General features: G+C 45.2%; 1 protein-coding gene and 1 pseudogene across 1 annotated transcript in view; both read left to right on the forward strand.

Moving 5' to 3' along the window:
* The window catches only part of KLF12 (Kruppel like factor 12), a 267,563-nt gene that overhangs the window by 29,907 nt on the left and 213,830 nt on the right, over positions 1 to 23,826 (forward strand). The gene's annotated exons all lie outside the window — the stretch shown is intronic.
* On the forward strand, positions 14,968 to 16,209 carry LOC122171499 (annotated as a pseudogene).

Genomic DNA, 23,826 nt, shown 5'->3' on the forward strand with positions numbered 1-23,826 from the left:
CCCACAGGCTTGTCCTTGCTGATGGAGTTATAGCTCTGGCAGCTCCAAAGGAAATTGCACCTCTTGTTAGCTCATACTTGATTTTGCATGCCAATTCTTTCTCATTTTCCTCTGTTCATAGTGCTTGGTCTCTCACAGCAACTCTTCCACTAATATTCGTCTTGCATGTGGCAATGAGAAAGTAGGCTACTGTCCTGATTCGAGTGGGCTGGTACTTATGGTGCACATGCCAGTCCTTTGAGGTAGCCATGTGTGCAGGAGAAAGTTGTGCTTGCCACTGGGGTTTGGGTGATCAGAGCACACAGCTGTAGAAAGAGGCAAGCCAGCAGGCTCTGCTGAGGCCAGCATTGCTGCTCCCACTTGCATGGTGAAGTGTCCAGCACTGGAGAAGTGAGGCCTTCAGAGAGTTGTTGTCTTTTCCCATCTCCTCCAAGGTGTGAGGTATGTGTCACATGCTCTTCAAGCCCCATGAGGATTATGGTATGTAGCCTGTAGGTTGGGTAGGCTTGCCTCTTGTCTCCCTCCCCAGCCCCTCCTGAGTGCTTTCAGACTTCGCAGCTGTGCTGCTTTGCAGCTGTTGCTGTTCCCTACTGGAGAGGGCTTCACCACTGTCATATTTCCTTTGCCAAAAAGTTGATGTGTCTCCAGCAGGGTCTCTGTCCCTCCTTCCCCCCATCCTTCCTGAAGGGGGCTTTGCTTGCCTTCCTCATCTAGAAGCTCTGTACTTTGTGGCCCAGTCCTAATGTCTGGCTACAGATGGCATCACTGGCATTGCCACTGAGCCATTGCAATGGTGTGTGGCTGTGTCCAGACTGAAATGACTCCTCAGTGTGCAGTTCCCAGCACCTATATGGCATGTAATTGCTGTTGTCCCTGTGTGCTTTCCTTCAGTATCTGTTCCTATGTGATGAACAAAACTGACATCTCTGTAGTTTTGTACTGACAGTGCTGCTCTGACTGCCTGGCTAAAGGGTCCTGACTTCTTCAGTTGTGTTCTGGGCTGTGGTCACCTTGACTATGGGTAGCGCTCATCTGCAAATACCTATTAAATGAGTTGTTGCTGAAATCTTCTTCTGTATGCTTGGGCTGCCAGCTTGGGATTAATTTATTGTCTAGCATAAAACTCACAGAAGGACTTTATTCCTGTGTGTATTCATAGAACAGAAAATGTGTGAAAGCAATCATAGAAGTCAGTTAAAAGCTGTGCTGAAAGTTGCTCTCACAGTCACCCTTGTAAACAGCCATTCCCCCTCCTGTATATACACTGGAAGGCCACAATAAGGTCTCCCTGAAGCCTTCTCTTCTCCAAGCTAAACAAATGTGGTTCCCTCAACCTTTCTTCAAAGAAGAGATGCTCCAGCCCTCTGATCGTCCTAGTGGTCCTCCTCTGGACCGGTCTCCACCCTGACACACAACCATTGATCACAACCCTTTGGCTGCGTCCAGCCAGCCAATTCCTCATCCATCAAACAGTCCATCCTTCACCTCACCAATCCACACCTCTCCTTCTCTTTAGAGAGAAGGATGTGGTGAGGGACCATGTCAAGGGCCTTGCAGAAGTCCAGATAGATGACATCCATCACTCTTCCCCTGTTCACTGAAGCCATCACTCCATCACAGAAGGCCGTCAGATTGGTCAGGCATGATCTGCACTTGGTGAAGCTATGCTGGCTGTCTCGAATCACTTCTTTGTCTCATCTTTGCGTTAACACAGCTTCTAGGAAGATCTGCTCCATGGTCTTCTCAGGCACAGAGGTGAGGCTCACTGGCCTGTAGTTCCCCAGGTCTTTTTTTTCCCTTTCTTAAAAATGGGAGTAACATTTCTCTTTTTCCTGTCACCCAGGACTTCACCAGACAGCCATGATTTTTCAGGAGTGATGGAGAACGGATCGGCAACTACATCAGCCATTTCTTTCAGAACCCTAGGATGGATATCATCCAGCCCTATGCACTTTTACATGTTCAACTTCATGAGGGGAACTTGGACTTGTTCCACCATTGCAGTGGGACAGAAACCACTTGCCATACCCTCACCTAGAGGCTCATGGTCCTGGTTGAGATGGGAAGCCTGACCACCCGTGATGATCAAGGCAAAGCACCCATTGAGTAACTCAGCTTTGTTTATGTCTGAGGATCTTCCTGTTCTTGTAATTCACCTACTAAGTTTCCCTTTCCACATGGCAAACCATCAGCTTTGTTGAGTTTATTTCTGTCTGAATCATAGAATATCCCTAGTTCGAAGGGATGCTTGAGGATCACAGAATCATAGAATGGGCTGGGTTGAAAAGGACCACAATGATCATCTAGTTTCAACCCCCTGCTATGTGCAGGGTTGCCAGCCACCAGACTAGGCTGCCCAGAGCCACATCCAGCCTGGCCTTGAATGCCTCCAGGGATGGGGCATCCACAACCTCCTTGGGCAACCTGTTCCAGTGCATCACCACTTCTGTGTGAAAATATCTAACCTAAACCTCCTCTGTCTCGGTTTAAAACCATTCCCCCTTGTCCTGTCATTATCTACCCACGTAAACAGCTGTTCTCCCTCCTGTTTATATGTTCCCTTCAAGTACTGGATGGCCACAGTGTGGTCTCCCTGGAGTCTGCTCTTCTCCAAGCTAAATAAGCCCAGTTTCCTCAACCTTTTCTCACAAGAGAAGTGCCCTCTCATCATCTTAGTGGCCCTCCTCTGGACCTGCTCCAAAAGCTTCACGTCTTTCCTGTAGTGGGGGCCCCAAGCCTGTATACAGTACTCCAGATGGGGCCTCACAAGAGCTGAGTAGAGGGGGACAATCACCTCCCTCTCCCTTCTGGCCACCCCTTTTCTAATGCATCCCTGAACACTGTTGGCTTTATGCACTGCAAGCTCACACTGCTGGCTCATGTCCAGCTTCTCATCTACTGGGACCCCCAGGTCCTTCTCCGCAGGGCTACTCTAAAGGATCATCGAGTCCAACTTCTGGTTCCTCATAAGGCCACATAAAAATCAGGTCATACAACTGAGAGCATTGTTCAGACATGTGAGATCTGCAAATGGCTTAACCTATGGATCTCGCCAGTCTGTAGCACCTGGTGTGGAAAGTGGCCCAGTCTTGAGCTGATTTTGCCCCGGTGTATCCAACTTTCCCAGGTCTTAAATAACTATGAGTCTTAAAAATGAACAGAGGACAAACCAACGCATGCAGAAAGTATTTGGAGCTGATGCACTTTTTTAGCCAGTGCATCAGCATTCCACCTTTTAATGTATTTTCCTCCTTCTCAAGGTTCGTCCTTTGCAGCTTTAGACAATCAGAAGTAGAATTATGGGCTTTGTTGCTGCATCGTGACAGGGAGAGATGCTCAGGAAATACGCTAGGAGCAAGCAGCTTTGTGATGCTGCCAGCAGCTGTCCATCCAGGGGAGAGCAAATATTCCTCTTATGACCACACAGTAGTGCTCTGTGGTCTTGTCTATGTGACCGCAGTGCTAACCGTAGTGCTAAACATTTGTGCTGTTGTACTGATGGTTTTAGGTGAGCCATCATAAATAGATTTTGTCCCTTCAAACCATCCATGTATATTTTTTGACTGGATGTAAACTAGGATGAATATTTCTGATAGTCTTTTAGTCATTTTGGCTTTAAATGAGAAATAGGCTCTGAAAACTAGCAGCTTTAGTAACAGGACTGAAGCTTCTGAAGTGGAGAGATGACTTTGTAAGTGCATGGTACTGAGATGGTTAGTTTATGTTCTGACATAATGCAGTCTAAACCTTTTTACTTTAGGAGATCTTTTGTATTTGCACAGATAACTGCTGCCAGTGGTGCTTTCTGTCTGCAGCATGGGCACATCTGGGCCTTGTTTGATGTCTTACGTGTCCTTAGTGATGTAATCATGCAAAGGCGTAGAGTGGTCATGGGCCTGAATAGATGTCAGCCGGAAAGCACACAGACTGTGCCACCTGATTGCTGCAATTCCAGCACGCTGCTCTCCAGCCAGGCGTGCAGAACTGGCACGCTGCAGTCCCCAAACACCAGCTGTGCAAACTGGGGTTGGGGTGAGGCTGCAGCCTTGGCAGTGTTTCTCTTCTGGCTTGGTCCAGTTGTACAGGTGCTGTGTGCTAATTTTCACATTGAGATCTAAAGAATTGATAGTAAAACCAAGTGTTCTAAGGCCATGTCTGAGAAAGGCTGTGGATGCAGGCATTCTTACAAGAGCATGTTGGTATGCGTTTAAGCTTAATTGAGAAAGCTTATTTTAGCAGCACGGCTGTTGTCTATTAGAGTGTTTTGTGTTTCTTATCAGGCTTGGTCTCTGTCCCCTTCTGTCTCCTGAGTGCACCAGAAAAGCTCTGGGCACTGCCACTCTTTGTCTTTTCCTTGCTGTCCTGTTGGATATCAGTATGCCTGTAGCCCTTCATATCCCTCTTGCTGGTTTGCTTCTCAGGCTTCCTGTGTGATGGCCCATGGCCAGAATAGCAGCAGTGCAAAATGGAGGCTCTTCAGTTTGGGTATTGTCCCCAGGTTTTCTGAGCAGGAGTTTTCTTTCTCTGAACAGGATAGCAAGGTACAGCAGTAGTACTGGGTATGTTTCTGTAGTTCATTGCCTCATTCGTGTTTGGAAGGTTGTCTCTGCATTAACAAGTTTTAGGCTTGCTCTCCCCTTGTCAGGGAGAGAAGGTTGTGCAGCACCTGATGATGCTCATAAAGTCTTCCTACTCATCAGGCGTGGGTGAGTATCTGGATGTTTCAGGTTATATTCTAAAGGGAGATTTTCCCCCTCACTCTCCTGTGGTCAGAATGAAAGTGAGCAATTCAGACTTGAGCGGTGGAAGGAGAACCAAAAAAAAAAAAAATTATGTATCTGTTCTTTTCTGCTTGGATGTTGGCTGGTTCTGCCAAGCTGGGCTCTTTGAGAGCCAGGGCAGCTGCTGTATTTTAATCACCACCATGATCTCTGGGTCAGCTGGAGGTGTGGGCATGCACAAAGCAAGCAGGGGAGAGGGGTGGCTTTTTTTTCTTTTCCTTCCCGTTTTCTGTCCCTGCAACAGAAGTTATTGGTGATTGACAGCTTCACAGTTTGAATGCTGCTGAGGTTTTGGTACATGGAGTCAGTTGAAAGGGCTGGAAATGTCTCAGCCAAAAGTGTTAGAGGGGCAGCTCACCATTTGTCTTGAAAAGAAGCTCATCTTGGTTTCATGTGCTTGTGGCTTGGTGTCAAGGTGCTGTGATGCACGTGTCCAACAGACCCGCTCACTTTGGGTAAGCGAAATGGTGACTTCAGGGAACAGTGGGCAAAACTCTGTTTAAAGAAGAAAACTGAAATTTTGTGCCTAAGTAAAGGTCAGAAGTGCTGGGGCTGCTATTAGCTGACTCTGTCCTGAAGGAGATTATCAAAAAGGTGGTACTACAAGAAGTAGGACACACATCATTTATAATTTATCAGCATATGGGAAAACACATTTAATGTCCTGCTGTGCAATAAATGTATCCTCTGCAGGAGCACCAAAGAGTGCATAGATTCTCTGCTTGTTTTTTAATTCATCCTTTTTCACCTTCGTAAGAAAAGTCAGGTTGTCCTTTATCGCTTCCTTAATCAAGAGCTTTATTTTGCGTGCTCGAGTCTGCATGGTTAGAGGAGCGACTGACGCATGGTTTGATCCTGGGATCCTGCCTTGAGGATTACGTACTTGTCACCACAGTGCATTTAAAGGTGTACCACAAACTGCCTATTGCAAAGAAAAATAATAATGAAAATGGTGTTATTTCTGAAACAACAGCTACTGCTCTGCTACCCGCGGGAGTGTGCTGGCGGGTTCAGAACTGGCGGAGAGGAGAGGAGGCTGTTCTGGATGCAGCAGCAGAAATGCTCTCTCACTGCTGCGTGTAGTTAATAGAAGCAGACAGAGTTGCAGCATGAGTGCATTCAGGGGTCACAGCTGTGAAGGATGCCATGCTTCAACCTGATTTAGCAGTGGGAACCTTGGCAGGAAGTTGCCGTGTTTATGAGAAGCAGGGTAACCACAACTGCAGGCAAACCTGAAAGATTCCACTGTGGCTTTCATTATGAATAGCAGGCAAGAGTGTTGAAAACTGGCTGTAAAAAATCTGAATACCAGAGGGAGAGAGAGAGACGCTGTGTAAAGGAGACATAAATTCCACCGTGACGTCTCCAAGTAACAATAAAAATGCTGGTTCCGTCTGCCACAGTTGTTTGCAAGGTAGAGAATGATCAAAGATGGAGTAATTCCAAACCGCCAGATTTTTTTTTCCTCAGATATGGAATTGATGTTTGAGGGCACTGGAGGAAGAGAGCAGGCAAGTGCCATTTTGGCTGCTTTCAGGAGACACGGAGTAGATGTGCTCAGTGTAGTTGTCATTGTGCTTCATTGGGTTGAAGGGCTGCTCCTCCTTGTGGTTTGGTTTTGTTGCAGAAATCAAGTGTGTCTTTTTTTTAAATGATAGCCTGCGATAGTTGAGCTCTGTTGAAATGATGTCTTAATCATCTGAATGCCATGTGAATATGCTGCATTCACAGTCCCACTTGGAATATAGCTGGGGACTAGGGAAGCTTTTACAGTCATTTTTGTTTTGTAAAAATAAAGGGATGTATTTCTTTTGTCTTTAGTGATAGGAAGTGCTTGGAAGTTACAAACCTCAGTCAAGGTTGACCCTGTCCTGATGTGACGCGTATTTTCCACTGTGGGTAGGTTGTATTTATGCACAGAGCATCAGATGTGGAGTTCCTAGTCTCTGGCAGTGATGACAAATGAGTCATGCAAGCCAGGATTTTTGGCTGGTGTATTATTGTGAAACAAAGTGCCAGTCAGTCAGTTTTGCCTTCTTAACATAAATTAGATGAAAATGGTTAAAATTGCCAGAGATAAATTAAGAATTTTCCTATTGCAAATCTGTTACTCTCAGTAATGAAGGCATGCATTTCACTTTTAACCTTTGTTATTTTACATGACAGCTTGTATTAATCACTACTAAAATAATAATTTTCTGGTGCATGACTGTGAGTGCCTAAAGGGTGCTGCACTTTCCTGGTACCAGGCTCCGCCTTACCTGTTGTTTCCTCCACACAGAAGTGTAAGAATTGTTCTGTGTGAGCTGTTGTTGCTCCACAGCTCTGAGTTGGGCTTGCTGAACCCACCGTGGAGCTGTGTACGTGGAGGGAGCCTGGTACCATCCTCCCCCCCGCAGTGGTGCTGCGGCTCATGGTGCTGTGCCAGGCTGCAGGGCCCTCCCAGGAGGGCAGAAGGGCAGTCTGGTCGTGCTGACCTTTGCTGACCTGCCTGAGCTCAGCTGATGAGTTGCATAAGCGCCCTGTGTGAAATTGGTGAAGGAAGCACGGGGGTGGGGAGGAAACCCACTAAGTTGCTATATGCTATAAATTGGTTCTTGTTGCTTCTTGGCATCCTGCATCGTAGGGAAATTTGATGAAACTGAGCAGACAGTCAATTCTGAACTTTACTGATGGTTATCTTCTTCCTCAGAGGTCAGAAAAGTGCAGACTGGAGCTTGTTTCGGTCACCACAAGGGTTGAATTACAGGCGTGCTGTGTGGGTTGGGCAGGTTATGAATCCCCAGCTGTGGATTCAGGAACAGAGAGCTCAGATCTGGCTGCTTTGCCCCTTATTCTGTACCTGTGTAACCAGATCAGTTCCTTGCAGATCTGACCTTACCTTGCACACACTGGAGGGCCAGGCATGCACCTTTTCTGTGTAATTGTAGCAGTTGCTCTTGTCATGTTCTCCCGTAGAGTTACGAAGGTGATACCTGTAGTCCCTTTCCTCTCACTACCTCTGGAGAACATATAGTTGTTTTATATGGCTCTGTGTGGCATATTGTGTAATAAATCTCTGGAGATCAATGAGCTTAAGAAACCCTTTTCCCTTCTGAAACCTTTGCTGTTGTGAATAAACAAATTACTTGAGTTGCAATCTGTGTCATATCAGAAGACAGTTACTACCAACACATTTTCCATGCAGGGCTTGGACTTTGGAATTTCTTTTTTAAATTAGAATCTGTTTGTTTTGCAGCACAGCAAAACGGCCCTTGCCCAACAATTTTGTGAACAGATCACTGAGACTTCTGTCCATGTGCTAAGCAATGAGTCTTAACAGTTGGATTGGCATTTGTCTTTTGGGGAGTTTGCTAAACAGTTCCTACTTGCATTCATTAACTTGTGGATGTACCAGATAGATAGAATTGCCTGGAGTTCAGTTATGTATTGCTCTCTTCTCTCCTGTGATATGAATCTGAAGCTGGGAAACTTTAATATTACAGAGCAGTGCAAATAGGCAGTGGGCTGTGACATTATTCAATATATTAAAATAAATTAGTGTTATAACATTGGTGTGGAAGAAGTAAAGAGCAGAGTGCCATTTTGCATTGACGCCCACAACTCCTGAAAATCACAGGAAATGTGTAGGTTTCTAGGTTATGTGCTTCTCAGCCTCAAAGGCAAGCTTTAAGAGAGTAACAGCACACATAAAGCCAAACCACTTTAAGTCACCTCAAGTTAGTTGCCCAGGTTCTGGGAACAGGAGCCATGTTCAGAAGTGCTGGCTGACAATTTGGGTTTGATTTTATTTTTGGGGTTTGCAGATGCCAGCTAGAGATGTGGTGCATGGAGGATCAGACACCTTTTCCCTCCATGCTAGCATTTCTGCTTATTCTGTGGGATCTGATCTGGTGATCAGCACTCAGTGTGAGTGGAGGCTGGGCTCGCCTTCTTGTTGCTGTGATGAAATTCAAGCAACTCTTCAGATTCTTTAGCAGGATTCCTTGTGATAGGACAAGAGGAAATAGTTTCAAATTAAAAAGGGAGATTTAGAGTGGGTGTGTAAGGAGAATTTTTCTATAGTAAGGGTAGCAAATCACTGGAACAGATTGCCCAGAGAAGTGGGGGATGCCCCATCCCTGGAGACACCCAACGTCAGGCTGGGCAGGGCTCTGAGCAGTGTGATTTAGCTGAAGGTGTCCCTGCTCATTGCAGGGGGGTTGGACTAGCTGACCTTTAAAGATGAATTCTATGATTCTGTGAACTTCATTTGTGTGCAGAGACCTGATAGTATTGATGTAGATCAAAAGGGATATAAAAAGGAGAGATGGATGGCATGAGTGGATGTCAGGGGAGGAAGGGCGAAGGTGGGCCCACACATGCGTACCTCTGCACTGCCAGGTTCTTGCACCCTGCCCTATTTGCAGAGCCTCCAGCTGGAAGGAAGAGGTTTGCAGGCTCTGTGTGTTGCTGATTCTGTGTTGGCAGATACTACCTAGCTCTCCAGAGCTACTTATTTTCATATTTACTACAGAATTGGAGAATGATTAATGTTGTAAGGGACCTCTGGGCCCGTGTGGCCTAGCCCCTGCTCTGGCAGGGGCATCCAGAGCAGGGTGCCCAGGCCCATCTCTAGGTGGTTTTTGAAGAGAAGGAGACTTTACAACCTCTTTGGGCAGCTTGCAGCAGTGTCATGTCACCTGTACAACACGGAAGTGCTGTCTGGTGTTCAGAGGGAACCTTCTATGCTCCAGTTTGTGCCCAGCATCTTTGTTCCTTGCACTGCAAACAACTGAAAATAGCCTGCCTTCATTCTCTTTGCACCATGCCTTCAAGTATTTATATACATTGAGTACTGTGTTCAGTTTTGGACACCTCAGTACAAAAGGGACATTGAGGCGCTGGAGCAGGTCCAAAGAAGGGCAACAAGGCTTATGAAGGGCTTGGAGAACATGCCCTACAAGGAGAGACTGAAGGAACTGGGGCTGTTTAGTCTGAAAGTCTGTTTACCTGAAAGGTGATTGCAATGAGAGTGGGGTTGGTCGCTTTGCACTGGTGACAGGTGACAGGATGAGGGGAAATGGCCTCAAGTTGTGTCACGGGAGGTTTAGGTTGGGTGTTAGGAAACACATCTTTACAGAAAGGGTTGTTAAGCAATGGAATAGGCTCCCCAGAGAGTTGGTTGAATCACCTTCCCTGGTGTTTAAAAACCGCTTAGTAGTGGTAGTCAGGGATGTGATTTAGTGGAGGCTTGTTAGGGTAGTATGGTTAGGTTGCAGTTGGACTTGATCTTTAAGGTCTTTTCCAACCTGAGCAATTCTGTGATTCTGTTGGACCCTCCTGAGCCTTTTTGTAGGCTGAAGAGGAATTCAGTTCTGGACGTGGTTACCTTTTTCCTTCCCCATGTGCTCCAAAATAAGTAAAAAGTTGTAAACACTTTTGAAAGCAGAAACACTGCTTTCCAGGGACAGCTCGAGAATGGAGGTGGCAGGAACTTCTTTCTGAAAATGTCTGCAGGAGAGTTAGTGGCAATTCTTGGACTCTGCAGTTAAGGCTGCCTAATTTAGCACCCTGTCATGAATCAGATTTCACACTTTGCCTTTTTTTGAAGAAAAGAGGTTAAATATTGCTCAGTGATCACAAATGTTTCTTGTCTGGGTGCCTGAATCTGTAGTAGAATAGCTAATTAACAGTTGTATTATTCCTAAGTTGCATAAATGAGCAACTTTAGATGTGATGCTTTCTAATACCAAATATGTTGCAGTTGTGTTGTCTCGTTAGGTACTGTTTCCCATTTGCACATGCCATTGCAGCAAGAGAATTCTGCAAATGTTATTAGTTCACAAATCCCAAAAAATGGGAATTTCTTATTGTTATAGGAATGGAAAGAATATGGGAGGTGAGCAGAGCATTTAATGTATGATACATGAAAAATACTTCAAAGCCGTGAGCTACATTTCCTCATATTCAAGCTGTGATTTCTGTAAACTACTAATTACAAACTAGAGGAGACTGCTGTTGTGGTGAGAGATCACTGAAATGAAAAGAGCAGGTTGAGGATGCTATACCTGACTACCTTTAGAAAAGGTGCACACTCTCCCGAAGTGTGTTCCTTTTCAGTTTTCTGAAGGGCTGCTAAGTCAAGATGTGTATGGTGTATCTTAGTTTTCATCAATAAGAGGAGCTGTGATTCTGGTTTCTTCCCCCTCCTTTTTTATTTTCTTGATTTGTTGCTACAGACCATCTCCTTTCCTTAATGATACTGAGGCTTTTCTAGATCGTGCTGCTCCACCACTCCTCCCTGAGGTCATTCTCAACTCATCCGTGTTCTCATGACTAAGGATAGACAAATGTGCAGATGCGTGTGGGGGACAAAAAAAAGAATGAAATGACCTCAAATCCCTCAAATGCTGCAGTGCACATGTGGATTTTCCCAGGAAGAATTTGAGAGAAAGTAAGCTCTAGATGACAGATGTAAGTTACGTTTTTCACATTTTTTTAGAAGATGCTCAGAAACTAAGGAGAAAAGGACCTGAATTAATTCCATTTGTTTAAATATCCTTGTGCCTTTTACATTCTGCTTTCCTTATGGTTGGCAGACTTTGAGAGTATTTTAGAACTGTGTGGTCTTTTTTCTTGCCTTGGGCAAAAAGTTTTAAATAAAGAAATAATTCACATAACCTTCTTTGGGACTCGCATATTTTTTCTTCTCTAGGAACATGAACTCACATGCAGAAGGTACCAGACTGCTGTAAGGGAATCCTCCCTTTTAATATGTTAGGTCTCTTTCAGTTGTGAAACTCCTAATATTCACCTAGAATTTCTCCGGATGAGGGTTTGATTTCTTAATGCCAAACTATTTCCTGAAGTCAGGTGTTACCTCTTGATAAAGACAGTGGCGTTTGTTTTTGAAGCAGCTCACTTTTCAGCTGCAAGAAGTCTGAAGCCATATTTTTTGATAGAGGACAGCACCCTGGAAGACTTGTGGTGTGTTTTTCGTTCTCTGGGAAGTCACTGAATCATTCTTCTGCACCTCGCTGTCTGCTTTAGACATTTGAAATGTTAATGCTCTGGAAATTACTACTTTGGGAATTAATTAGGTTTGGAGGTTCTTGCATGAAGATGATCTGATGCAGACTTTTTATAGGTTTCAATGGTGGTAAATGCTTCGTATTTGTAAAACTGTATTAGCAATGAAGGGTTCTATCCATAAGAGAAGGATTTTCCATTTTTAAGATTAAAAACTATCTTGTAAGAGCCAGCCTACATCCTGGTCTTGGTATATTTTATGTTTTGACTTTCAGAGTTAAACATATGTAAGTTGTGTAAGTTTCTGTTTTCATTCTTGGCTGTTATTAGGGGATGCTGTGCAACTTCAGGACAGGGAGATGATAGGTAAGAGCTGCTCAGCCAGCAGAGAACCAGAAGTCTGTTTTTAAAGCTTCTGGCCTTTTATAAATAATTTTGCTCATAACATTCCAAGTACTGTGTTCTGTTCCGCACGTTTGACAAAATACAATGCACTAAAGCAAAGAACATCTCCAGAATCATTTTGCAGGTATGTTTTTCTGCAGTTTCAGTCTCAGTAATAATAAAAAAACTTGCAGTTGATAGTAAAATTTTTGAGAGAGTTTCTGTATATCGCTTCGTATAAGGTTCATGGGCACCTTATATGAGGAGGAGGTGAATGTAAAATAAAGAAAAGACATTAAAAGGAATTGAGGAATAAAAGGAGTATGGGTTTTTATCCTTTTAAGTAAGGCTATGTAATCAGTAAGTCTATAGCAAGCCAGTATATTTCAGTGCTGTAGCTGTGAAGTAAATACTAGCATTTAAGCATTAATCTTGCAAGGGCAGCATGCCTCATGCCCCAGCTCCTGCAGCTGACGAGGGCTGTGTGTAGATGTCACACTGTTGTGTGGGGGCTGTGGTTTCTGGAGAGAAGGGGTCCCAAATAGTGGATTTGATGAGTGTGGGAGACTGAAAGTTTCAGGAATGGGAGACTTAGAAAAAGCAGTGGTGGGGGAGGGGAGAGTGAGCAGCTCATGCCTTGGTGAATGGCTGCCTACCTGCTGCTACCTCACCCAAGCTGTTCCTTTCCCTGCAGCACCTCATAGCACCTCAAGGGTGCTATGATCTAGCTGTGTTAACTTCCATGTGTAAAAGATGATGCTTATCTACTATGAAGTTCTCTGAATGGAACTTCAGTAGGCAAGCCGTGACTGATCATATGTGAACAAACCAAAGCAAGCATAAGGTTTTCAACAACAGGAAAACTGTCCTTGGTGGTACATGTTTGTTACACTTGGATGTTAACTCTGACAGCGCATGACAAGAGACATGAATTTAGTAATGGGTCAGTCAACCCGAAGCACTGACTGAAACAGTCTCTCCTGTTTGCTGGTGTCCAGAAGGTGGAAATCTGCAGTTGAATGGCTTCAGGTATGCTGCCTCATCAGAGGGACAGAAACATGCATGCCTAATACCTGATGTATGGTTTGTTTAGCTACCTATTTTAGGGTGAGCGAAATTGACTCTGGAAGCCTTTCTTCCCTTGGGCAGTAGGGAAGGCCTTAGGTGATGGGCTCAGGTGTACAGCTGCCCAAGTTGTCATAGAATCATATCATAGAATTATAGAATGGCCGAGGTTGAAGACAGTCATCATGATCATCTAGTTTCAACCCCCTGCTGTGTGCTGGGTCACCAACCACCAGATCAGGCTGCCAGAGCCACATCCAGCCTGGCCTTCAATGCCTCCAGGGATGGGGCATCCACAACCTCCTTGGGCAACCTGTTCCAGTGCATCACCACCCTCTGTATGAAAAACTTCCTCCTAATATCTAACCTAAACCTCCCCTGTCTTAGTTAAAAACCATCCCCCGTGTCCTATCACTATCCACCCTTGTAAACAGCCATTCCCCCTCCTGTTTATACTCTCCTTTTAAGTACTGGAAGGCCACAATGAGGTCTCCCTGGAGCCTTCTCTTTTTCAAGCTATAAGGGGACTAGTCAGCTGCCTGCATCTGATCAGAGAATGTGTGTCAGGTTCACTTCTGTTCCCAGGACATGTACTATTTCCCAGTGACAGAGCCACCCTACTCTTTGGCTTCAGTACGTCAGCCTTTTTCGTGATTTTGTAATTTTGTGTAAAGACATTTAAAAAGTTCTGCTTACTTGGAAAATTGGATAAGGTTGTTCAGAGAAGCAGCAGGAGTCAAGAGGAGTAAAGGGAATGGTAAAATATCCAACAAATACTGATCTAGTGTTATTAGCAAGTCATATTTCTAACGTTGGGCAGTGTGAGTTTATTTTAAATGAGATTTGAAGCAGTCACAGAATCTGCAGCCCACCAGATTTAGATTCACCTCACCTAACTTTGACACCAGTGTGCTGGAGGCTATTTTGACATAAGAAAGTAATTTGGAGCAGCAGGAGCTGATCAGTAGATGAAAATCATGAAACCAGTCATTACTGTGGGCTTCCGTGACCCCGCTGGGGGTTGAAGCGTGCTTGGTGTGCTGCTGCAGATGGGCTTCTTGTTCAGCCTCCTCCAAAGGCAACCTGGTGTGTGTGCATCAGCTCTGCTGGGAAGGGGGGTGCTGGCACTTCTCCAGCAGCGGCCTTATTGCTGTGGGTTTTCTCCAGAGAGGGCACATGGTCTGTCTCTTAGCTGTGAAGAGCAAGAGGAGCAGCATCTCTAGGCACGTGCAGGGATGGTTCTGCTCTCCTGTCTCTCTTCAGAGAATATTCCAAGTTGGAAGGGACCCATAGAGATCATCAAGCCTAATTTCTCATTCCACACAGGACGACCATCCTGTTTGACTGCATTTGAAACTTAGGGCCACCGAGCTCTTAATTAAGGCACTTTGGCATTTAAAGCTGGTGTGGAGCAAAGCTCAATCCAGCTGCTTGAAGAGTGCTAGAAAATTGCTCTAATTGCCATAGTCACAGCCTGTCAGACCCATCTTGCCCATCTACGCCCACTGCACTGTCTGCTCTGATTTTTTCAGAGGTGTGCTGTGCAGGCGTACCTTCCACTGTGCCTGCCTGTTCGTAGAATCATAGAGTCATTGAATCATAGAAGGGCCTGGGTTGAAAAATGCCACAATGATCATCTAGTTTTGACCTCCCTGCTATGCGCAGGATCACCAACCACTAGACTAGGCTGCCCAGAGCCAGTCCAGCCTGCTTCCAATGGTTCAGTATGGTGCCTGGCTGCACGTGCCCTCAGTGCAGGATCCAGCTCAGCAAAAGATAAGATTATCTGTAAGCTCTTCTTTGATGTTGCCCTGAAGGAGCAGACTGAACTGGATGCAGAGACCTTACAGAATGAAGTGGACAAGGTGAAGGCTCAGCTCTCTATGAAAGGGAAGGAAAAATGGGAATACCAGGCCATCATGGATAGGCTGTGGGATGCTCTGGACATTTGCAGTACCACAATAGAGTTGCTTTAGAAGGTGCTGGGAGAGACACAGAGATGATGTGTTCCTCTCTCAGGAAACAGGTGACACTCCTGGAGAAGTAGCAGGAGGATAACAGAAGATCAGAAGAAGAGGCCTGCCACCAGCAAAGCAATCTGAGAACCATGGAGTGGATTGAATTGTTGTTTCAGAGACAGTAGACTGAAGTGGAGAAGATGTTCAGAGAGATGGGAGACGGGCAGGCAGCAGTAAAGCAGCTTGCTATCTACTGTGTCTCACCAAGGAAGGAATATGTGAATTTGAAGGAGACTTGGAAGATGTCTGGTGAGATGGCAGAGAACCAGAAGGAGTTATTCTCTGTCAACAGTAAGCTGCAGAAAACAGTTTCAGAGTTGGATAAGACAAAGGAGGAGTTAAAAAACACCCAGAAGGATGTGGAAAATGCAGACATGGGAGACCCCAAGTTTGAGGAAGATAGACATCTATAACCAGAGACACTCAGATGACTCACCTTTTGCAATTCCATAGGAGTGGGTCTTTCAGCATCCAGAGCTCCGTTACTAAGCCCACAGCAATGAGACTGATCTAGATAATGTTTCTGATGTGGATACCCCTGCAGATCAGCCCTGCAGGTCTCCTTTAAGCCTTGCAAAAAAGGCAGAAGCTGGATTAAAAAGCAACTTCCAGTGGTGAATCTGCTAAAGAAGGCTTTAAGGGAAACAGTGGAGAACTGGGAACATAATCTGGAGGGTGAGACTTTTAACAGATTCCTGCCAGCATTCATCAGGAATTCAGGATCCAAGAATCATAAATTGGGTAGCTTGCAGAAACGTGGGCAAGGTGAGGTTGGGGTGCGATGGCTTGGGAGGTAGAACCAAGTTTGTTGAGCCTACAAACCCTTCAGAGCTCTGTCTCTTAGCTGTGAATAGCAAGAGGAACATCTCTAGGCCAGCATCCATCGCTCCCTCTGAACTGTCCTCCACCAGCAGCTGGGCCAGGCTAAATGCTTCGCTGCAGTGAGGTCCCATGCCCCCAGAAACAGCAAGACTGAATGTACTTCCCAAAGCCTACCCGAGCAAAGTCCTGGCCCTGCAGCAAGCCAGTAGCAGACCAGTCCTCTACCTAGTGCACTGACTGGTTCATCCCTCGTTTCAGCCCTCTTCTTTCCCATTTCCTCGCAGAATAAACAGGGTGTTCTTATCTGCTGGTATTCTTGGAGCTCTGCAGTTGTTGCTGTTCTTGGGCTCTGCAGGTGGAACCGCACCTCTGGGACACAGCCGCGAGCTGGAGCTGCCGGAAAGAATCTGGTGTCTGTCTGCAGCTGGGGCAGCAGCTGGAAGCACAAGCGGGGAGAGAAGGGACCTGGAGCAGTGCTGTAAATAGTGCAAATGTCCCTGCATCGTGTGCAGGGCATGGCTGCTCCCAGCAGTGATGCTGCAGCACAGCTGTGCCTGCTGTCATGCCACTCATTGTCCCTCTGAGCTCTGGGGTACCTGTGCCAAGCCAGGGTGCTTCACTGTGCCTTGGGTAGGGACATGGAGCCTGTATCTAGCACTGGGATCATGGATCAGGGAGGAGGGTGTTGGTGAGCCCTATCCCATGTGGTAGCAGGGAGGTTGCTGTGCTGATGACCTTTCTTTCTGGCCTGCATGATGTGACTTCTTTGTATGAATTTCTGTTTTTTAATGTAATTGTAAGCATTTTTTTTTGTTGTTCTTTTGTGCGTTGGTAAAAATAAATAAATAAATATTCTTTGTTACAAGAAAGACATCGAGACCGTGGAGTATGTCCAGAGAAGGGGGCAATGAGGCTGGTTAGGGTCTGAAGTACAAGTCTAATTGAGAATGGCTGAGGGAACTGAGATGGTTTGGAGTGGAGAAGAGGATGCTCAGGGGGCCATTATCGGTCTCCCTGGAAAGGAGGTTGTAGTGAGTCACTCTGTTCTGTCAGCTAACAGCAATAGATTGAGAGTGAATGGCCTTACAGTGCATCACAGGACATTCAGGTTGGATGTTAGGAAATACTTCTCAGAATGAGCAGCGATGTGTTGGAATTGGCTGCCCAGGGAGGTGGTGGAGTCATAGTCCCTGGAGGTGTTCAAGAAGAGTGTGGATGTGGCACTGAAGGACGTGGTCTAGTGCAGTCACAGGCATGGGTTGTGGATGGACTAGATGATCCTACTGGTCTTTCTGACCTTAATGATTTTATGAATTTGTGGTCCTGTGTGTAGCTCTCTGTTCTCAGTAATAGCTGCAAATTAAGATTTATTGAACATTTACTTCTAGAACCCAAATTCACAAAAAAAAGTGCTCCTTCCACTTCTCAGAAAGGGTAGAGGTCTTATTTTATTTACTTTACACTGCACTGGGTTTGTTTTTTTTTCTATATCTGGCATTCTTATTTGGCCTGAATATTACCCTATGAAAAGATGAATGATTCATTGTTGTGCCTAGAGGAAGATGCTTTTTTTTTTTTTTCCTATGAATAACGTTACAGAAGTTGCCTTTTCTTTTTCTTCTTTTCCCCTTGGGAATTGCTGCTGCTTAGAAAATCCACCAAATGGAATGCGGTTATGTAAGAGATGAATCTAGCCTTGCTGCATGCTTGCTGCATCTCACTGGAGGAGTCTCAGCATGATGTGCAATGCAGGTGATTTCCAATTAGAGTGTACCCATATATGGAGGACTGTCACTTGAGCCCCCTCTCATGGACAGTGTCTGTGTCCTGTGTTGAGTGCGTGTGTCGGTGCTGCAGTATCACCTAATTTCCTACTTCAGAAATGTAGAATATCCTGAGTTGGAAGGGACTCATGAGGATCACGGAATCCAACTCCTGGCTGCAGACAGAACCACCCCAAAATCAGACCATATGATTGAGAGCATTTCTCGAGCACTTCTTGAACTCCATGATCTCAGTACCATGACCACTGCCTTGAGGAGCCCGATTCAGGGCTCGACCACCCTCTGGTGAAAAAGCTTTTCCTGACACCCAACCTCTCTTCCCATGACCTGCAAGCAGGATGTGTGAATCTTATTGTGAATCTTGGACTGACAGTTCTATATGTTGTGTATCTGTTGTTTGTGTCATAGTCAATCCCCTTTCTTTCTCTAGTCTGATAAATGGGTCAGAGAACTATGTAATGAGAGTGTGTTTACAGTGCTCTCTATGGATGTTATTGATGCCTCTGGACGAAGGGGACAAGGAAAGATGACAGTAGGCTGTCATGAAGGGCTTAATTTGAATTAAATCAAACCTAGAATAGTTAATGCTGTGAAGATCTTGGAATAGGAGTGTATTTCAGATTTACAAGGCACAAGTTAGCATAATGGCTAACTACCTTAAGTGGCCTGTTGTATGCAAGAGAATATTTTTTGCATGCTGAATCACACAGAATCACAGAATGGCCTGGATTGCAAGGAACCACAAGGATCATGAATCTCCAACTCGCCTGTCACAGGCAGGGCCACCAACCTCCCCACTTAATACTGGACCAGGCTGCCCAGGGCCCCTTCCACCCTGGCCTTGAACACCTCTAGGGATGGAGCATCCACAGCCTCTCTGGGCAGCCTGTTCCAGCGCCTTACCACTCTTACCACTCGCATAGTAAAGAACCTCCCCCTGATGTCTAATCTAAATCTTCCCTCCCTCAACTTAAAACCATTTCTCCTTGTCCTGCCATTATCTACCCATGTAAAGAGTTGACTCCCTTCCTGTTTGCAGGCTCCCTTTAGGTACTGAAAGGCTGCAGTGAGGTCACCCCGCAGCTGAACAAGCCCAGCTCCCTCAGCCTGTCTTCAATGCTGCATCGAGTTCTGAAATTTAACTAATACATTTAATGATTATTTCCAATATAGATGGGTGATACTTCATTGTGTTGGTTCTTCATTTCCCTGTGACTGTTTTCTGGTGTGCAAGAGATCGATTGCCAAAGTGGATTAATGCCTTCCACATCTGCACTTCATAGTTCAGATCAAAAGCAAAGCAAGCCATACGTGTTTTGAGTGGCCATGTGCTCACATCATAAATACTGCTGCACAATCTGGCCTGCTTAGAGAATTAAGAGCTCCTATTTTGTGGGAGAGATTCAGTGCTAAAATATTAGTATTTCATAAGCACCGCAGATTTACCCTCAATTACATTTTTTCAGATTAATCCCCAAATCATTCTCTGAGGAAAATTTTTCAGTCATACCTCAGCTTTTTGCTGCTTTTAAAAAGATGCTCTGTGTTAAACTTTGCCAGTTTTATAGCCGCTGGGTTTTAAGGAGTGGAGTTGGCTGGCAGTTTTCCAGCCAGCCCAGCTGCCTTGGTAAGAGCTGTGTAGGTCTGCAAAGTGTGGTGTGGGCTCCTTTGTTAAATCCATTACTCTCGTACTGAGAGGGTGAGAGAAACAGGTATTAACTGCAGTGAGGGCTTCATTATTTGAGAGCTTTCTGCCTTTTCATCTTGACCTTCCAAAATTATCTCTTCTGCTGGGGTACCTCAGGGCTTTTTTTCCCTCTAAAATTCCTCATGGCTTTCAGGTGTTAGCGAGCCTGGAGGTTTCACTCTCCTTTTTTCAAGGGAGCTGTTGGGGGGGCATGAGTCTGTGTGGCCTCAGCCATGAAGTTGGTGCTGCTTTGTGGAGAATACATAAAAGTCTATAAAAGGGTCCTTCTCTGAGGGTTCTCTGAGCATCTTCAGGGGATGCAAGCACAGCTGCCTCACCTTTTGGTCATAGCATGGGAAGGATACTATTTCCAGGCCTTTATAAAAAGACCGGTGAGTGTGGGACAATGGCTCCCAGGTGTTTATTTTACACGGCTTACTTAGAGGTATGGATGAACAAATATAAAGATTAATGCAAGCAGTGAGCTGCAGGTTGTGGACACTACAGCAAACACAGGCAAGAAAAAAATCAATTTTTCACAAATGAAAAAGGAGAAAAAAATCAATAGGGAAAGGGCTGTTATTTTCAATTTAAAACCAGAGGAGCTGAGGTTTGATCTCTGAGTTCATGCTTTCCTGTTCTCATTCACATGTTCCACAGCTCTGTTATTGGAGAACTCCAGACTGAGCGGTAGAGAGATCATTAAATATAAATGGCTAAAAGAGTGTGAAATGCTCCCCATCCTTATTTATTTACTCGTCTTGTCTGCTGGCAGATATTTATACATCTTTAGTTAACTCCTGCAGATGTTAGTTCTCAATACAGGAATATTTGTGTGCACCGAGCTTTCTCTCTGAAGTCCACCAGCCTTTTTCTGGTACGTGTTTTGACAATATTTAAAGCGCAGGACTCAGGCTGTCGTTATTGATCTGTGTTTGTTTCTTTTCAACAGACTGTGATTCCATCTGGCTACCTGATGGTGAGAGTGCCCCACAAAAACATTACCAATATTTTAATTGGAAGTGCAGAATTTGTCTTTGCAGTGCTGTCTGCATGGGGTCTGGTCCAATACACTGTGAGGGGACCCAAGCGGGATGCTGAGGACCATCTCATCTCCTGTGGATGCAGTGTGCCAGAATGCCACGGCAGGGTGCCAGGTTCTTACGTTTAAAGAGAAACCAAAACGGTGCTTTTTGGGCAATATCTGTAGATTCCATGTGTCCAAACACATCTGCACCAGGATTGACTGTGTGAGAGCTGGGCTACCCTGCAAATCTGATTATCCAAAGACACAGCCTGATAAATAGTAGGCAAAACTGTGTGTTGGTGCAGAGCCTTTTCTTATTAAAGGCCCATCATGAAAGTGGAGGGCTTGTTTGCAAGCAGGCACTTGGTAGGTCTTGGCTCAAAAGAGCAAATGAAAATAGTCATTAGGAAGGTACTGCCAAGTTCATGTAAGATCTGCAAAACAAAAAAATCTTTATCATTGTTTAATCTCTAGTAATTATTTTTGTAGTGTTTTTTTTAATCTTAATTGGATTTGCTTATCTCTGGTATATGACTTCTGCTGTGGCATAGCAGAGGAGTGCAGGGAAATGCACCCGCCATAGCTGAGAGGTTCTGCAAAGGTCAGTGGGAGAAATAAGAGTCCAGTCTGATGTTACGGTTTCACCCTGACAACTCCACCACTCACTCCCCGTCCTCAGAGGAAGAGGGGGAGAAAATATGATGGAAAAGGGCTCACGGGTTGAGATGAGGACAGAGGGAGGTCACTCACCTCATACCATCCCAGGCAAAATAGACTCACTGTAGAGAGATCAATGCAATTTACTGCCTATTGCTAACAGACTAGAGCGGTGAGAAGAAAAAGCGAACTATGAATACCTTACGTCCATCCACCCCATTCTGCCTTCTTCTTCTGGTGCCCAAGGGAACTGGGGCTGTGGTCAGTCCATAATGCTTTGCCACTACTCCTATTCCACATGAGATGCTGTCCTTCCCAAACTGATCCTGCTTGGTCTTCCCACAGGCTTCAGCTCTCTAAGTACCGCTCTAACATGGCTCTGTACCGTAGGGCCCACCCCTCAGGCACTGCTCCACACAGGTCCCCACAGGCACAGCTCCCCCAGCCTTCCTGCCCCACAGCAGGCTGCTTTCCACGGGCTGCAGCTCTGGCCTGGGGCTGCTCCTGAAGGGGTATACATGGGCTGTGCCTCTTTCAGGCTTCATCCTCTGCTGCTCTGTAGGCTCCTCCATGGCTGCAGGTGGAGATCTGCTTCATGTACTGCCCATGGACTGCAGGGGGACAGCCTGCTCCTCCATGAGCATCTCCTGACCTGTGGGGAACCTCTCCTCTGTGCTTAGAGCACCTTCTGCCCTCCTTCTGAGCTAACCTGAGTGATTGCAGGGCTGTTCTTTCTCATTTCTCATGCCTCCATCCCAGCTGCTGCTGTGCAGTAGTTTTTGAAAATGCATCTCAAGCTAATTGGTAAAGACTTTTGAACTGAAACAGTAGCAGGTATATACATATAAACTGCAAGCCTGTCAACATATGAGACTGTGTTCCTGTGTTAACCAGACTGTGCAGCTAGGCAAGAGTACTGTGTGTTTCACCATGCATCCTTGTCCATCCTCTACCCTAGAAAGCTGCTACCCAAACCTCACCCGGTGGTAGTTTACTACTTGCTTGCATTTGTTGTGTACTTGAATCCATTCTTTTTCCCTAAATGACATCTGTTGGAACACTGGGTCTCTGGGGAGGATGAGCACTGGCCAGGGGCTATGGGTAGCATCATCATGAGTGGTTGCAGTGGTGGTGGGAGATGATGTGCTCAAACCCTCAGTAGCCTGTGTGCAGTGTTACTGCGTGGAGAAGTGTCAAAAAAAGACAATTTGATCTCTTGTATTTCTGTTCCTTCCTCTGCAGTTTCTGAGGCTGTGCAAGTTTTCTGTCATCGCAGCTTCTGATGTGGTATGAAATTAAGCTGGCACTTCTAATGAAAAGACATTTGTAGCAGAAATAATCCTTTCCATGAGGTTCGAGGAATGGTTGCTTTATTATTTTAAAACTTTTTTCTTTTTTTTTGCCAAGACTGCGGGAAGGCATGGGAGACGAACAAAAAAAGACAGAATTCTTTGCAGATATACAGAAGCTGAAGTGTTAAGGGATTCTTTCATTATATACGTGTACACGTCTGGTTGAGAAAGCAGCCAAAGAGACTGACAGTCTCTGGGACGTTCAGTAGTTGAAGATCAGAAAAAAACAGTAGTGTGCCAGACAACCTCATGTAGAATGTCTTTCCTGCTGAAGACAAGGTAAATAGTATTAGCTGATCTGTTCAGTCTTGCTATAGAGTGTGTGAACAGGGTTTGAAAATCAAAGGGCACAGCAGCTCAAACTTACCATGTTTCTCATTTCAGCTTTTTAATAAAATGGACAGTAATGCTGTGATTCTGCTGCAGAATGGAGCTTGGTTGGTCTCATAAAGGACTCAGTTGTGGTTTGCTGAGGTTGTCAGCAGCAGCCAGGTACCCTTGTGGCACTGTGGCTGTTGAAAGGTGTTCTGGAGGAGAAAAACAGAAACAGCCCTTGGCTTTAAAAGGAGTCCCCTGGCTTTAACTGGCTGCAGTCCGGTCGGGATTGGAGAAAGCAGGACAATGCGTAGGATGATACGACACGCTCCTGCTGTGGGGTTCTACTCCTCCCTCAGAGGCTGCAGTAGTGGCCATGCATTTGAAAATGCTTTCAAGAAACTGTTCTTCAAGTAAAGCCCGAGTGGTTCCTGTGCTCATGCTGAGCTTGAGCAGAGGTGCACTAAACATTATTTCCTCTGTCTTTCTGTTGATTTACTAAAATTTGGAATAATCAGAAATATGAATGTAGTGAAAATACTAATAACTATATTATCTTATTAGTATCCTCATAATCACAGGACATTGGCCAGATTTATATAATATATATTAAAAATGAAGAAGCCACAAGTTTTACAGATGAGTAGCGTAGAAGTTGCATCTTTGTGAATTTTTCCATCCTCTCATTTCTCTGAATGCTTTTTTTCTTCCTCTCTCCACATTTGACTCATCTTCATACCAGTGTCTTGTTAACGTTTGTCTGATGTTTTCTGTTCATCATTCTCTCACCTCTTTGTGTTCCTTTCCATTCTAGTCTCTTGCTAATGAGGATACATACGAAAGATGCTCTTGTAATTTTAAAACATGTAAAATCAGTAGATATGTTTTGTTTCATTGACTTCACTTCCTGAGAGTGGCCTACT

The sequence above is a fragment of the Centrocercus urophasianus genome, unplaced genomic scaffold, assembly GCF_019232065.1.
Source record: "Centrocercus urophasianus isolate 14NV4802_14NV808 unplaced genomic scaffold, USGS_Curo_1.0 seq_9, whole genome shotgun sequence".
NCBI lineage: Eukaryota > Metazoa > Chordata > Aves > Galliformes > Phasianidae > Centrocercus > Centrocercus urophasianus.